General features: G+C 31.0%; 1 protein-coding gene across 2 annotated transcripts in view; it reads right to left on the reverse strand.

The window, feature by feature from the left end:
- LOC128991276 (uncharacterized) overlaps positions 1-17,358 on the reverse strand; it is a 114,378-nt gene extending 97,020 nt beyond the window's left edge. For both annotated transcript variants that reach the window (XM_054414009.1, XM_054414007.1), the window contains exon 1: positions 17,275-17,358. The gene's annotated coding sequence lies outside the window, so the exon portion shown is untranslated. The remainder of the gene's footprint in view (positions 1-17,274) is intronic.
- Between the last annotated feature and the right edge of the window lie 1,181 nt (positions 17,359-18,539).

The following is an 18,539-nucleotide window of genomic DNA, read 5'->3' on the forward strand; positions in this document are numbered from 1 at the left end:
CATAGACCACGTTTTTAGCTCGGACTGTACTATTTGACTTCCTGGGATTTTTGATCTACAGACACTGCAAACATTGTAGTTTTTGACCTAGCGGCACAGGTATAAATTATTTGACCTTCCGGGACTGTTGACTTTCTGCAACGCGTCCGTTCGATATATGTCTTTAACACTGAACTTGAAAACACCATGAGATAAAACACAATATTTTACAGAAGGATGAACAGTCAAAATCTATCTAACAAAATCATGAAAATCTACAGGGTCCATACCAAAATTATATGATTTTACGATGGCTTGGAAATTATTATTTTTTTATTTATACTAACAAATCTTATATACTAAAAAACGTTTACAAAACTTATTACAGCTAGCCTGACCATACTACTGGAACAAATTACTCTCTGTTGGTACAAAATGAAACATATTCTCCAGTGGATGTGCAGAATCCCTTTATAAATTAAGATAGGCTCAAAAATAAGCGCAAATAATGAATTTAAAATGTTAAAATAACATGGACCTTATGGGTTGCCATGATGGGGACGAAATAACAACAAAATGTAAACAGAAAATCAAAACATATGTCTGCTACCAGCCCCGCGCCGCGCCGGACCAAATCAGTATTATGATAGCGCTATCTAAATGTCAATCGTGTATTCGTACCGTATTAATGTTTTCTGTGTTCGTGTTCGTGTTTTAAATGTGTTTTTGACGAGCTACAAGCTTTGAAAATGTTGTCTTCGCAACGAAACATGTAAGGTGTTGAGCAAAATCATTTTTGGACTATTTGACTGAGGTATGTAAAAAACCTATTATTGTCAAAACATATGGAAGAAATTTCAAAGAAATTCTTATCACATGTTTTATTTACAGCGTAATAGAGAAGTTTGCACAATACATAATTTTGGTCGAGTTTTCGACTTCGGGGCGAGCTCTCGTTTATAATAATTTAATAGGCGCTGTACTTTTAATACATTAAGAAAACACCTTTTCCAGTTTTGCGCAGAAAATATCGTTTCATACACGAGGTTTTCTATGTTTTTAAACAAAAACTTAAATCAGAATGTTTTTAAATAATGACCAAAACAAAGTCACAATCTCACAAAGTGTCTAGGCATATTAAGCAGATCGTTAATTAAATGTGGTTCAATCCCTTAAAATAAATTGTGGATTAATCCAAACTTGAACTACAGCAAAGTCATATGTTAAAACATTCCAGCCCAAAGAGTTTTTACTTTTTCCAAATCACATATTACACGAGCTCTGCATCGTTTAGAACTTTTGAGTTGTAAAATATTTTTTTATTACTCAGTTTCGTATCCTGCACAAGGTTGAAAGGTTTGAGAGGGAATTTTGAAAGTTGCAGCGATCGATAAGCCTGTGACCTTGGCCTGTGACAAACAACCAAGAGCAAGTCATAGCATCGCTATCACCGCTGCTATACGTGCATGGTTAGGCTACATAGCTAGGCTACATGGCCAGGGCTACATATATAAATGGCTTCGTGAACATGAGTATATAGCTAGGCTAGAACCATCTATTAATGGATAAGCAAGTGAAAGGCTACAATACAATATGGCTAGCCTAGTAATTGGCCACTCATATACAATAAATAAGTAAATTAGTAAAATGTAAGGGTATTTTCACTTGACCTTAGTTGCAAAAAATATGTAATAATTAATTAATAAAACAATAAAACTACTATTGTATACTAAGGAACACGTCTTGTTGAGAACTAAAATTTCATTGGTTGTTTTGCTGAAAAACTTTAATTTAGGGTTTACAACAGGTTTTAAATATTCAATTTTATGAGTGTAAACTTGGCAGTAGCGTTGCGACTTCAAGTTCTAATATCTAATGTATATACCAATACAATACAATGCAAATACTGTAAATCTTTACTATACAAGTACCGTAATTGGGATGAACAAGATTTTAACTAAACTTAAAAGTTACAATTAACTTACAAAGTATGTTCCCATAATGCATGCATGAAACTATAATTTATTCTAAATACTAAGTTTAAAATCCGTTAAAAGGGTTCCTATTTTTAAATCAACAACAATTACAAACATTAGTTATTATTACATTAGTTATAACATTAGTTATTATTACATTAGTTATAACATTAGTTATTATTACAAACTATAGTAATAATTACTACGTAAGCATAATTTGCAAAATTCACATTTAATTATATAAACTTCAGTAATTGATTTAACATTTAACCATAACATCCAGTGCATGTAAAATAACACGTGTTTAAGTCAATTGTAAAATTTTTTGATCAATTGTTTGAGTGATTACAACAGCATTCTTCCAAAATAATTTTCAATACAAAGCCGTCATGCTTGTTAATAACCTTCCTCCTTATCTAAAGCCCGAACAAAATTTAAATAAATATCATTAAAGCCTCGAGAATTGTTTGCTGGATAACTACCTTCTGCAGCGTTTGTGAATTTCTTTGCCCTAGGACTTGTAGTGTAAATACAGCAGCATAGTTGATAGTTTTATCGTAGATAAGATTTATGCTTTAGTTAATGAAAATATTTCTTTATGTTTTTGACGTAGCTACTGCATTTTTTGGTTAATTTTGCTGGATAAAGGACTTGTGATTTACCTTAAACAATAATTACACTTAATGATTTCAGTTATTATGAATACAAAATAATATCCCAACCAAACATATATAATGCAAAAAATATTGACCAATAGAGAGGGCATATTTTTTTTAATGAGGCTGCAAACTACTGTGTTGATAATGGATAATAATTTAAAAAAATAAACCATAACATTAATACTTATACAAATATAGATTAACACATTTTAAAACGCTATAATTTATGGTTATACTTAATATAACCCTATAAATGTGCATTTAAATATTAAAATAAAAACCAACACTGTACAGTGGAAAACAACAGCAATAACAATAACAAAGCATAAGTAAAAGGATACAACTATAAACACTATTTACAAAAATCTGTAACAACAAAATAATCAAAACCTATGAAAACGCCAAAGCCATTTCCCCAACGAAATCAAGCAAGCAGTGAACCAAGCAGTGAACGCGATACGAGAACGGCGACAATATCTTGTTGGCCGTGGAGTGTATGACGTCACAATACAGACAGGACGCGGCTACATGGCTATCGCTAGGCAAGGCTTCATGGCACTCGCGTTGTTACTACAGGGAATGAGGGAAACAGCGTTGCTGTATATGCTGTACATACACGGCTGAGTTAATGTGCTGTCGTTTTTATTTATTGAAACAAAGATATATAAATTATTACATAGTTTACGCGACATGTTTCGTCTTAAAAAAACATTTGCATGCATATTTTACCCATTTCGCATTATAAAATCTAATACATTGGTTAGATGTGATAAATTATTTTGTTGGTTTACTTGGGGGTTTTCTTATTTAAATAAAAACAATGTTTTAAGGTAAGTTACATTAAGAGATTATAAATTATGTTACTTTATTGTACATTGGTTCATTCTTAAAAGTTAAAATTAAAATACACTCATATGTTTAACAATGTGAGTAGTATTTTAACAGCAACCACAAATCATTTCTAAATGATATAATACTTAAAGACATTTTTAAATGTATTTTACCCAAATCGAATAAACAATGTGATTATACAAACAAAATGCACTTCATTAACATGTGATTAATTATTATGGTTTAGTTGGTGTTTTTTTTTTATGATTTCGTGAAAGATTTTATATTATTGACCGCAACGTTACACATTAGATTAATTTATAGCCTAAAAATAACTTTTATTCATTTGGCTAGTGATTCATTAATTCGTTGTATTAATTACGTAAAGGAATAACATTACAACATTTTACAAGAGCCAACAACACGGTTAATCACTAATTTGTTATCAAAGTAAATATCCCTAATCTCTCAAGCGTTCCAAACAATCCAAAGCTCAAATTATTCCTGATTTATACATCATGAGTTGTTTCTTTAACATACAGAAAGTACGTTTTGGACTCTATGATTCATAAAATTGTAGACTTGTAGTGTTTATTTTGATTTTTTATCAATACTTATTTAGTTGTTGTGTTAGTGTTGTTGTTAGTTGTAGTTGTACTTGGTGTTGAATAATTATTATTCTATGCTGATAGGGATTCTAACCAAATGTCTATCTTTTTATATGGATTAAAGTTGGCAATCAACGATTTTGAATTGTTAAAATACGAATTTCAAATAAAATGAGTTATTAAAATAAATGTAATATTTTTAACAGTCAAGCCTTTTGATTGTTTATTTTTATATAAAAAAGAAAATAACATAAATGTACAAAACAATAATGACCTGCAACAAGTAGATTTATAACAAGTGAAATCATGCATAGACCTAAACAATTTCAATACATAAATAAAACACAATATTTTAAATGCAGTATTATTATTTTCTATTGACTATATACGTTACATTCTTAGCACTGTATTCCAATTATGATATTGATTTGCGTTAAAATGGCACAATAAACTAAATTAATTAGTTTCATACGAGGAATGTGGAGTATTTATTCATTAAAAAAATAAAACACATCAAGCGGCTAATTATAACAATACAATAGTTATTTTGCAATAAATCCTCGGTTTTTAAATCATGTTCCCTATGAAATCACTGTTCCTTTTTGCATTTTCCCATAGAAAATGCCAAAAATGTGTAGTTCATGTTGTACTTATAAGCGCATCATACGCTCATAATATAATATTGACTTGTAGATTCAAATTTAATTAAACGGATATAAATTATTTAGCATTCTGAATTATGTATTTCATTATTTTATAATACAATTTTCTATTTGCATGCTCCATATATTAGTATTGAATAATCAATTGTATATTTATAGCACGTACAGAGTTAGTTATAATGTATTGAACATTATTAAAACTTGTAAATTAGTGCCTTGGAGATTATAAAACCGCAGCAGTAATCCTACAAACTAATTCCATTTGCCTGATGGGATGGATTTTCACTCAAATATTTCCTTAAAAATGTCAGATTTATCCCTTATTTAATTAATATTTAGGTTTAATACCTAGGTTGCGGCTGTGAGGGAGGTAGCCTAATAAAGTGAGTTTTATTTTAAATGTTAATAGCTTAGTGTGTAATGAATAAATATTCTACATTTTGTCAAAATATATCCATAGAAAACAAACAACAACTGTTCACTTTTTTCTATATGAGTCCAATGAGATTTAAAATTTATATAATTTTTGTATTTCCTCTTTAACTTTAGACGTACAATGACGCTTTAACGTACAAAATTATTTGTTTAAATCTGTAAAAATGGTTTGGAAAGAAATTGCAAATTGGAATTGTGAGGGGCGAAGATAGGAATATCAATGTTTACCCCATAAGGTTCGCAAAGTCCGATCATGTTGGCTCTTGAACTTGTGTATGCGTTTCATTCGGAGGATTTTTGGCATCTGGGGATACGATAAAGTAAATCAGTCCCGTATCTAGTACTTAGGCCTACTATTGGATCTACGATAGCTTATTACCTATGGGGAATTCGCTAAAACTAAATAAATAATGGATTTAGCCTTTTAAACCCCGATAATAACATTAGATATAACGAACGACGGGGTAACAATCACACAGACTTAGTTAACTTTTTATTTTACAAAAAAAAAGTCAAAGCCACTCTCCTTTAAAATAAAACTGTATCTACGCCAAAGAAAGGGCAAGGACACATAAGGACGAAGGTGCAAAAGTGAAAGCGTCTGTCTGTCGTCTACAGTACCAGAAGAAGACACAAACATGCACAAATTGACCCCCGTGGAGAATTGGCAACACTGCATCTAGAAGCCACCCTCCAATACAACAGGCCGTGGCTCAGCCGAGATTGTACCACTGCCATTGTAATCACAACAAATATAAACCCTTTACTGAAATTTCGTAGTTTTATTACAGATTTTAACCAATTATGTTGTTTTTATTCAGTAAAAAAACATGAATTGCCGACGAAGAGTAAATTAAAATGTTGTAGATTGTGTAAAATACTAATTTACAATCAATTTATACAGATATATGTGAATACACTAAGAAAACATTTAGGCCTACACTGGAAACTATTACTGTTGGGTTTTAACTATAATCGTTGACTAATCCAATATGCTTATTTTATACTTGTAATGTCAATGTTTATAATGGACTGACAGTGAGAATGCCATTTTCTCTTTGCTGAGGGAATTGCAAGATAGTAAAAAACCCAATAACACTAATAACATCAGACAAGTTAGTCAAACAAAACCTTAATGGTACGTTACTCGGATTTTAAATCAAATTACATTGTAATGTACTATAAAAAGGGCACAATAAAAATAACTGTTACGATTAGCCTTTGTTTTATTGTGTTAGCTAATTTTAAATGTAAAACCAAAACACGCTAAAGCGTATAAACATTCACAATTTTCCAAAACAAAAATTACTTAAGATGTATGTAGGCCCTAACCGTTTGTATAAATTAACAGAGTAGGCTAAATATACATGGATGTCACAACAAGGCATTTATTTGTTCAAAAGCAACCTATTTAGTTTGAATTCAAAATAAATACTAAACACTTGCTAATGTAGAACTAACTAAGGGGTCATTAGTATTGTATAATGAATTGATTTCTGTTCAGTATAAAATGATTAGGCGTAAGTACTAGTACTGTATAATGTTCCAAGAATAAATCAATGAGATCAATTATTTAACAACTTCTACAGAACCTCACTTAATGCTAGAATATAGATTTATGCAGTGTAATAATGCTAAGTATATATTTTCGCTTAGATTTCATAAATATTGTTTTACATAGACATGTAACAAATCAATTAATTGCACGTGTTGATACATACATTGAGATTAACATTTCCTTGGATTAACCAGGTATCCAAACTAGGCATATGAACTATGCTATTCCCCTCCACCAATAAAAATGTTTAACACGAGAAAATTCCCAATATTTTAATCAATTGATTAAGCCACTTTCCTTTTTTTAGCTAAAGTATCAACAAAAAGTAGTAGGGAAAATATTATGTGATTTATTGTCACAAATAAAAACAGCCCTTTAAAACAATAATTTGTTTACTGGTTAGTTACATTGTCTTTCTTCTAACGGAAGCACTAGAAGAGTAGAAATTATATTGATTGAAAGACAAATAATAAATAAATAGGTCATTATTTAGCAAGCGTTTTTCAGATAGAATATTTCTGATTTTCAAAACAACTCTTGTCCTTAATACTAATAAACTATTCATAAAAACTAACTATACAACAATACTGTATATAAATAATTTATAAAAACAATGTAAAACAATCCATACCAACAATCTAGTTGAAATGAAAGTTGGCCGATTCCATGTTTTAGCTTAAGGGTGAAAATTTCTAAAAAGTAATTATTGAAAATGTTAAAACCCCGCAAAACCCTGTTCCCATGACACGAACTTGTTGGTTCCTAAACTCATTCAAGTTTACCCCACCTTACACCTTAAGCCAGATTTCATAAAAATCAGACTAAAATTACTCAAGTTATTGCATTCACAGACACAGACACACACACACACACACACATAGGCGTATATAACATTTTAATAAACAATTGTTTGGCCTCTGCGCCAAGTGAACTAACTTAGGCCTAGACCTACTTAATAAAAAAGTAAATCGGTTTTGGGTCTAGGTCTTATCGTGCCACTTATGGTAATAGCTACTTCCCTGTAGAGAAATTTGCTAAAAGTCAATTGCTGAAAATTTAAGGAATTATAAAATATGACAAATTTTTTATACAAATCAGTTTTAAAAAGATGCGCATGACTAAGCTGAGACTTAATTGAGAAATCCAAATACACTAACTTTTTCTCACTTAGAACCTTCTTACTCAGCTCTTTCTTTACCATTATAGAGTATTTGTACTATTTAAGGCGGTTTGAGGGGAAGTTCCACCACTACTTTTTTCTGCTTAATAAACATCACTGGATTGATGTTTTGAAAAATTTTAGCTGTTGAGCTATGTTTTAATGGTAGGATCAAGATATGGAAGGAGGTAGATTTCTTCCCCTAAAACCGCCTAAATTTTGTGAACGGAGTATAGATTCTAAAACAATCTGGATTCTTGAATATTTTTTAAATAGTAGGCTAAAGACATGTTTTATTTGGATTCAAATGGTGGATACGATCATATTTAACATCGGTATATAGGGGAATAATTTAACTCAAGTTAATCAAGTTGCTCAGGGGAAATAGCCCTTCTGCGATTGATGGCTTCTCGCCCAAAAGAAATGTATTAGGATAATTAGTTACTGAATCAGATTATAAAAACCTCTGCAGACCACTTTTTATACAAGAACAGAGTTTAACTGGTGTAAACCTCTACATCCTTCACTGCATGCTTCACACAACGAAAAATCTTAACAGTTTGACTTGTTATAACCATCTAAGTATATATACTTCCATGGTTTTAACACAAGAAATTACAATTCAATAGCTAGACCTTACACTAGGCTGAGCCAGGTGCTCAACTCTTTTGTACATGTTGGTTTAAAGTTGTTCAACAGGCTGCCTTTTGAAGCCCATCTGGCTGATTTTATTTTTTTTTGGTTGGGTATCGATAGTCGATATATCGAAGATATCTATGTGTGCAAGCCGATGTTTTTTCAATCGATAGTTGTCTTCCGATATATTTTTAGTATTGATATTTTACTCTGATATATTTTTAGTATTGATATTTTACTCCGATATATTTTTAGTATTGATATTTTACTCCGATATATTTTTAGTATTGATATTTTACTCCGATATATTTTTAGTATCGAAATTTTATTCCGATATATTTTTAGTATCAATATTTTACTCCGATATATTGTTAATATCGATATTTTACTCCAATATTTAGTAGGCCTATATATTAGTATATTTTACTCCAACATTTATTTTTCACTTTCACTTGTCACTCGGCACATCGGAAGTAAATATTTATCTAGTTAAGTTAAAGCTACATCTACGAGGTGGCATGGCAACACAACACCAAAGTGTCAGTTTGTTCAAAAATCAGCTACAACAATCAAAACCAAGCTATTAGCTGTTACTTTTCTCTTGGTTTAACCCAATATATAAACACAATGTTTATAACCTATGGATCGGCAGTTAAACGGCCAGAGGGTTTACTTGAACCTAGAACCGAGAAATTAGTTTGGGGAAAGATCTGATGTTAAAATGAGTCTAAACCACGATCATTGGAGTTAAGATTTGGGGAAAGCGACACTTTTGAGATACAGTAGACTCCCTCTTATCCGGACATTGGTTTAACCGGACCACACTCAATAGAAGTGACATCTCTTTATCCGGATAATTTTTATCAGCACATTGGTTTAACCGGACGAGATCGGCAGGAAGTAGGCGGTACTGAAACGACTTTTTCTCGTGGGAAAGATTATAAATACAATGCTCTCCTAATTTTAGGTCAAATACTTTATAGATAATGCATTTAAACGGTCCGTTTTAATGAGATTTTGGGGACGTCGGTTTAACCGGAAAAACCGTTATCCGGACTGGCCTCGGTCCCGAGGAGTCCGGATAAGAGGGAGTCTACTGTAAGTACGAAGAAAACATTCAGAGGCCAACTTTTTTGGTTACTGCACACATATTTATATTTTCCTGTAATTTACAAAATGTCTATGGAATAAAGATATGTATTTAGCATTTTGTCGATGTTTTACTAAATATCGATGGTTTTCATCGTTATTTATCAATATTTTGTTGACGTCGATGTTTAAATGCCGATATGACTATCGATACTAATATCGATGTCCCAACACTAATTTTTACCATTTTTAAAAAGTACTACACAGGTAGTTCACACCTTTCTACATATTGAAGAATTTTTTTACTGTGATATTATCTTAGGTTTTTAATCTCATTGCTTTATTTTATCTGTGTTTTTATACTGTGATTTTATCCTAAATTTAAATTATCCAACCCAACATATAAAACTTTCATTGCTAGTTAGCCTTCCTACTATTATTTATTCAAATTTGCCTCCTACAGTGAAAAACTTATTTTATACTGTAATTTCTAGTGCATGTATTTTTAAAGTAAGCCTGCCTCTATAATCTATTAAGTAATGTAGGATGAATTATTTCATACTTATGCATCTTGCATGTAAACCTTGTATTGCTATAGCTTGATTGCATATCTTTTTGATTTCTTAACTTGCTATACATATTATTGATATGATCTTTTGCATGATTGTATGATGTTTCATGATAAAAAATCTCTATCTCTATCTATCTATCTCTAATCTATGTATTAAAATCAGAGAGAGACAACATATTAATTGTTTGATGTATTGATGAGGTAAAAGAACACAGGGATTTTGCAATAGCTAAACACCATAGGTGCATTTTTCTAGAGCTACCCTATGTAAAGGTTAAATTTATTGCTTTGCGAGGCCTAAATACAGTTCCTATGGTGCTTTAGGATGAAACCATAGATAAAACATACTCCCTTAGTAGATTTCTCATCCTTATGGAACAGATGAAGACAATATTATTGTTAGTTCATGTACGGTTTATGTAGAGGTTGTGTTTTGTTTACAATTTGTTTCCCGTTATTACAGCCATTTAAAACCTCGTTTAACCAAATAATACGATCTAATCATAAACAATAACTTGCCCCCTGGTTATATAACCAAACAGTAAAGCACAAATCAAGAAATTAACCCTAAAATAATGGAAACAAAGTTTCATCGACACTGGCGCCTTTGTGTCACGTACATGAACTAGACACGAAAAACGTGCTTCAAAATTTACAATGGGATGAGAAGTCTACTTGTGTTGGTTAGTCTATGATGAAACATATGGTTTATTACACAAGCCTAATGATTCCTTTAAGGACACACTTATTTTGCAGCCTCGGCTTTCACTCACAATCAAACTTTATATGTGTATATATATATATACATATATATAGGCCTATATATGTCTTTTAGCACGATAACTCAAGCAAAAATGGTCCGATTACGTTGAAATTTGGTACAAACGTGTAAACCTACGTTTATTCAAACGAGTTCGAAACAAGTTGGTTTGTCTCGTTTTTGACCCTCAAAAATTTCCCAAAATTTCTCTAGACCATTTTTAAAAAACAAATAATTTAGAGGTGTAGTTAAGTGTTTTTGTATGGTTATTGGTTACAGAGAAATTGTAAATTAAAACTTCCCATGTTATTTTTATGGAGAATAAGTTTAAACTGTTGTAGTTTGCTTGGTCATAGATATATTTAGATCAAACTTGGCAAATGCATATACTGTATTTTGTACTAAGCCATTAATATTTGACAAAAAAACACACTTTATTACCCTCCCTTTAGGCAGCAAACCTAGGTACTCGTTAAACCTAATGTTATTTGAATAGATTTAATTGAAAATCAAATCAGGCAAATGGAAATTCGCTTGGTCTGCAGGTTTGCTGCGGCGGGGGTATTTTTATAAATATATAATCACAAACAAGCAAACTTACAACAATTTATTTATCTTCCATTTAAGAATATAAAAACTTCAATATTTTTAATTTACATTTTTACTTATAATTTCTTTGTAGTTATTTAATGGTATTTGTACAACACTTCAATATATTAAATTATTTGTTTTTCTAGCTCTAGGCCTACAAAATGGTTTGAAAATTACCGTAATTCAAAAGTTTCATGTTTTGGGGTTAAAAATAGAAAACCCCTCATTTTGTTACATAAAACCCCCTATACAAACCTACACCCATGGCCCATTCAAGCAGGTTTGTTTTTAAACACGTTGATTAAACATAGGTTTACAAGTTTGCACCAAATGCCATAAAAATCTGATGGTTTTACTCTTGCTACACTAATATATCATAGGTACATTGAAAACATCATTTTTTGAAAGAAAGGTAGAGTGATAATAATCGACTAAACAGAGGGAGGTTTCAGTATATTATTTGCTATAGGCCTAATATTGTAAATTTTGCTTGCATCTTCACACAATATGTTTGAACGAATTTCCCATAAGGAATAAGCAATCGCCGCAGACGCATATGGACCCAGAACCGATTTACTTTATTGTTTTAATGTCCCCAGAAGCCAAAAACATCATCCTTTTAGCTTTATAAAACCACTAAAGCCTATATGTAAAGCCTAAGTATTATAACATATAGGATTTATAAAGCTGAACGGGGGTTTTTTTGCCTCTGGGAAGATTAGAACGAAAAAGTAAATCGGTTCTGGAACTAGGTCTTCTAATGAGTCTGCGGTAATAGTTTATTCCCTATATGGGAAATTCGCTAAAAACATGTGTGAAGATCCAAGCAAAATCTATAGTAGGCCTAGGCCTAGTCCTGTTGTAATAATACGATACCACCCCCGTACTGATACCACCCCCTTACAGTCGATTACAGTTATTATATTCTCCCTTTCTGACAAAAAGTTTAAAAGGTTTTAAATAATGTAAATTATGATATTAAGTTGTAAGAAATTAATAGCAATCAATGGACAACAGTAGGGAAAAAACGATAAAGTTGTCGGTAATATCTTCGACCATTAACAGTACGGTACAGTACACAAAAGACAGAGGTCAGAGACTTTAATATTGCAGTATAAAAATAATGATATAATTGACAAATAACAAATATCAAACAGTCACGATCCGTTTTATAACAGTGGTCTGTAAGTTATCAATAGAAATTTTAATAGTTTTTAAACAGTGCATCAAGTTAACACTGATTTGGTACCTATGCATTAGGCCTTAGTATTACCAAAAATGTCAAAGTAGGTAGGCCTACCAAGATCAAGGTAAAATATAGTAGCAGTACATTAATCCCTTTATTGACGAATTTAAAGTTGACGCCTTCAGATTGTATCTCAATAACATGAGAATCAAAGTGATTATTAACTTGCTAGCCATATTTCTTATATTTATGGGGGTGTGGCTAAGCCAGGAGACTGTATATAACAAATATTTTTATTTACATCTGATTTGTGAGACAGACGATTTGTTTGTTAAGTTATTGTAAATGAGCTTTTTATTGTATTGAATGAAAACTAACTGGAAGACATAGCCTAAGTGAATTTTATTCTATTAACTTAAACTAAATTTAATCCGTAAAACTAATATTTAATATTTACTAAATACTAAGAAATATGAAACCAACCGAACTACTGAACTTTACTCAACTTAATATACGCTTCCACACGAAAATTTTTAACTGGACTAGAAAAACTCAATCCTTACAGTACCTTTTTTCGCATCAGGGGGCTTGTAACTTAACTTAATGTAGCCTATTCTTTGAAATCTTGATCGACATTCATAAGAAAGTATTTAAGTATTAAAGACATTCTCAATTTCCCTATAGGGAAGTAGCTATTACCGTAGGTGGCACGGTAAGACCTAGGCCCGGGACCGATTTACTTTTTCATTTTGATGTCCCCAGAGGCCAAAAACACCATTCGTTCAAATTTTTATATAAGTTATGTATATATATATATACGTCCGTGAACGTGATAACTTGAGTAATATTGATGAAATTTTATTTAAAGGCAAGATAAACTTGAATGAGTTCACGAACCAGCATAATCGGTAAAAAATGGTTTTTCTCATTTTTAACCCTCAAAACACAACATTTCCCAATTTCTCTCTAGACCTTTTTAAAGAGCTTAAAAAAACAAATAATTTAGTATATTAAAGTGTTTTTGTACGGTTATTGGTGACGGAGAAAATTCAAAAAATTGTAAATTTAAAATTCCCATGTTATTCTTATGGAGAATATTGTAAAATGTTGTAGTTTGCTTGTTTATGGATATATTTGGATAAAACTTGGCAAATGTATTTATTGTATACTAAGCTATTAATATTTTACTAAAAACCCCACTTTAATAGTTTCCTTGTAGCAGCAAACCTAGGTTCTCGTTAAACCACGTTAAACCCAATGTTATTTAAATATATTTAATTGTAAATCAATTCAGACGAATGGAAATTCGCTTAGTCGGCAGGTTTGCTGCAGCGGGGGTATTTTCATTGTAAGGTAGCTTAAACTAATAAGTAAAAATTGTTTACTACCTATTAACAATGTGTCACCCTTTTACTCTGGAAGTTACATTTTAATTCTCAGGCACATTAATGTAAATAACTTATTATTAATGGATGGCTGACAGGGTCAAGATTTTAAAAATAATCTGTAAAATCTACAGCCAAATAAACAATTTCAAAAAAGTTGATTAACTTAGCGAGTTTTTTTCTTGTCCGATTTGAAAAACCGTAAATAAGTTATTATGTAGGGCGTAAAGGTAAGCTCAGTAGGTACGTGTTAATGGGCTATACCCGAAGTCTGTAACTTAGCAGATGTTGTAAATAAATAAGTTTTTAAAGTTTGAAAGACCAACTCCAATAAATTAGGTTTATGCACTATGCAGTGCAAAAGAGAGAATAACTTCAAGATTGGTATGAATTAAGTTGTTTAAAGCCAGGTCTAAAATATTTATATTTTACAATTTGGCTAACTGACTAAATGCAATATTATTTAGTGTTGCTTATTCTTGTGAGATGCCGTGGTTTGACTTTACAGCATAGCCTACTGTAAATAGATCATTGGGCTATCCTAGGCAAGATTTTTACTGAAAGTAATTAACTTAGCCAGTGTGAACTAGATACATACTGGGTAGGCCTACCTAGATCGCTTGACGTTTAAAATATTGACTTCAATGATCATGACATGAACATTTTTTTAAATGGTGCTTCATCCCTATTAGGTACCCCATGCATCTCTATTTATCCCCATTTTTATCATAATCATTTACAAATATTTCATGTCTATCACAAATTTCAGAATAACAAAACAGCAATGTGTAACAAAAAATAGCGAATGGCAACAACTTAAATTAGTGGTAGCCAGTACTTATGGCCTTCAAATTTGAGGGTCGATCATTCCATTAGAATAAGATTGATTTGATCATGTGCCGTTTACTTAAGTTATGGTAATTATTTAGATGAGGGTGACCAAGCGTTCTATAGTAAGTTATATATCATTAGAAACTAGATTTTTACCTGAAAATAATGGTGCAAAAATTTTTCTGCTGCCACAAAAACTGAATTTACTACGATTTTTTGAAGTTTATTTTAATGTTTTATATTAGGAACATTGAATCTGCACTACAATGTTTACACTGTATAATTGAAGTTAATAGCACAATTCACATTTTTATTGATTGATTATATTATGCCATTTTAATATAATATTACCCTCTCAACCCACACTTAGAAAGGTAATTATGTTAATTTAAGTAGGCTATAACTTATGTATTATTTGATTAAAATTAATTAACATTAATAAACACCTCTAGTTCGGACATATTTACTCTGGATCTGGGGACTGGATTATGAACATTGAAGAAGGAATTCATTTAGTTCTTCTCTTCACTTAATTAACCGAATGGCTTAGCTTAGGTTTTGACCATTAACCGTTATGTCCCATAAGTATTTAGTGTAGTGGCAGTTTTAATAAAATGAATAAACAACAAATTGACACTATTCTAACCTAACCTAACCTAACCAAACTTCTCGTACAGTTTAAAATTTGTTTATAAGTTGAAAAAGACATGTGAGGTTGGTAGGTTGGATGTTATGTGGACTCGTGACTGTATTAAGTCCTTTGAAGGTAGGTTAGATTAGGGAAGTTAAAGTTTAGGTTATAATGAATCGAGTTGTTGATTTATATTATCTCCAGACTGTTTATGCACTTTGTAAAAAGTACTACAAACACAATAAATAATAATTTCAAAATGCTGCACATTTTTGAAATTATTATTTATTCTGTAGGTAGTACTTTTAACAGAGACCAGCCGACAAGATGCATTACAGTAATAAACTTTAAAAAATCGTAGTAAATTCAGTTTTTGTGGCAGCAGAAAAATTTTTGCACCATTATTTTCAGGTAAAAATGTAGTTTCCAATGATATATAACTTACTATAGAACGCTTGGTCACCCCCATCTAAACAATTTCCATTTTAAGGGTATTTGCCTAAGTTAAATAGCCTAAAAACCAAAAAGAATCATTAAGTTAATAAGTTATATGGTGAAAAGGACTACTCAATTAATTATTAAAAAATTAATTATTAATTAATAAAAAAGGTCAATTTAAAAAGTTTTATGTTGTACTTAATTAGGTTACCCTAAGTTAAGTACTTAAGTAAGTTTGTACTTATTATGAAACTGTGTTTAAAATTATTACCGTAACTTAAGTTAAGTTAAGCATAGCCTGATATTAAGCCAAATAGGCTAAGTTTAAGTTAATGTCATGTTAAGGCAATTTGTTTACATCACAAATCCATTGTTCTTATAGGCTAACTTATACATGTGATAACTTAAGTTAGGCTAAGTTATAGCTTATAATCGGCTAAATAATAATTAAAATAGGCCTAATTGGTTAAGAAAATTATAAAGCTGTTGAAGTGCCTAACTTAATAAGTTAACACAATACCTAATTAATTTAAGTTACCCACAAAAGTTGTAACACAGGCTACCAATTAATAGACCTAACTTAACTAAGTTAAATTTCAATGAAGCATAATATTGGTAGCCTAGAAAGCTAAGTTTAAGTAAGTGACAATTAGATGATTGAACAAGACCTAAGTTAGGTAACCTAAGTTGAACCTTTATAAGTTAGGCTGTAAGACATAAGTTAGCTTGGAATCTCCTAAGTTAAGTGTATCATGTTTAATGTTTTTAAAAGCAAAAAGTAAGTAATAAGTTAAACTTAATAAATTACATTAAGTTAATCTAAAAATATGCCCAAGTCATTAGTGATTGAAATGTGTAAATGTGCTTGGTCATAGGCCACATAAGTAGCCTATTAATAAAAATAGGTAGGCCTACACAACTAAGTCAATACAACTTATGAAAATACTGTAATTCTTTAAAAGAGGAAGCACGCATCTCTGGATCGCAGCAAGAATAATTACAGAGGATTATTTCCTAGTCACGACGAAGGTAGGCTGAGAATAGAGACGGAGACAGAACGAGTTGAAGAAAACAACCACACAGGGATGTTGATCATGTGATTAAAATTTACGTTGAATGGAGGGGATGGCAGCATGGGAGGAGGCTCTCTAAAATCCATTCTTAGAAACAAAAACGTAAAATGTTTTCATTAAAAATAAAACCTTTCTACTCAATTTTACAAAGTAAAACTTATATGATTAGACGCGTAACACAATTCTTAATAAAGTTCAACTAAATAAACAACTTACCTATCATTTCCTACAAAGAATTCAACTAATATCCGATTCTATAACGCGAGACAACACTTCAACAGAGAAACAAACGAAGACGAAACACGAATAAGAGAGAGCACAAACAAGGACAGGCACTGAGCGCTACCAACATAACCGAATAAATTTCCCCGCGAGGAGGCTATTTTGTACTCCAACGTGTCAAGAAAAGTATTCATTTCACATTATTACACTGATTTCGTATTTAATCGACAAACTGTAGTAGTTTATTTCTACTACGGAATAATTTATTTATTCATATTCTATTTCCCACCGACGAATATTGACGTAGTCGATAAAAGTAATCTAATAGCGTGTTACATAAGTTTCTGACGTCATGAGTATTGCTTTAGCACGATGATTTGAAAGTTTACAACTATAAAATAGTTTGATGTTCATTATAACTAAGAAGTAAATCAACACTCGTATTGATACAACAAACGTTGAATGAAGCTGTTCTATAATTATTTTAATTCAATACTTGATACCACTTGACCTCAATAGTCCATGGTAAACGCTAACTTGATTACTTTCAAGATTGTCGACCGAGAACTATTAGACAGTAATTCCCTTCGACTTCGACAGAAATAACTACTGTTATACGAATATACGATCAACCTGATTGTAGGAATTCCTTCAATAAATGCACATTGAAGGATTATATGCGATTCAATTTTTTAATTGGTCAACTAATTATTATAATAAATCCTCGATCAAATCATACATCGACATTTACAACTACCGGTATGGACATGATATAATATTATTATACTAAATAAAATTAGACGTTAGATCAACACACCAATTTGTAATTTCCCATAAGGTATCTATGGTACTTCTTATCCATTGTAAAATTAGAAGCTTGTTTTTCATGTCTAGTTCTAGTGACAGGCACTAGTGTCAACGAAATTTTGCATAGGCTATATTATTTTATGGCTAATTTTATGATTTATGCATTACTGTTTGGTTATATAACCAGGAGACGAGCCATTTTTAATATAAGTATATTGTTTTACTAACTTACTTAACCAGTTAAAAGTTTAGAAAAAGCTTAAAAGATCATCTCATTAATTACACCTCATCACCTCATGTTACAGTTTTTTTAAAAATTAGATGCTGATGACCGTTACTCTTGTAAATAGTTGATAAGCTGATTTGTATGTATATTTTTTTAGTCTAGCCTAAGATGAGTTGTACTTTTTTTGTGATTTGGCTAATGTAACGATTTTGTTAATCTTTTAGCT

Source organism: Macrosteles quadrilineatus, unplaced genomic scaffold (genome assembly GCF_028750875.1).
Source record: "Macrosteles quadrilineatus isolate MER2022 unplaced genomic scaffold, UCM_ALF_1.0 Scaffold_4__1_contigs__length_99947679, whole genome shotgun sequence".
NCBI classification, from domain to species: domain Eukaryota; kingdom Metazoa; phylum Arthropoda; class Insecta; order Hemiptera; family Cicadellidae; genus Macrosteles; species Macrosteles quadrilineatus.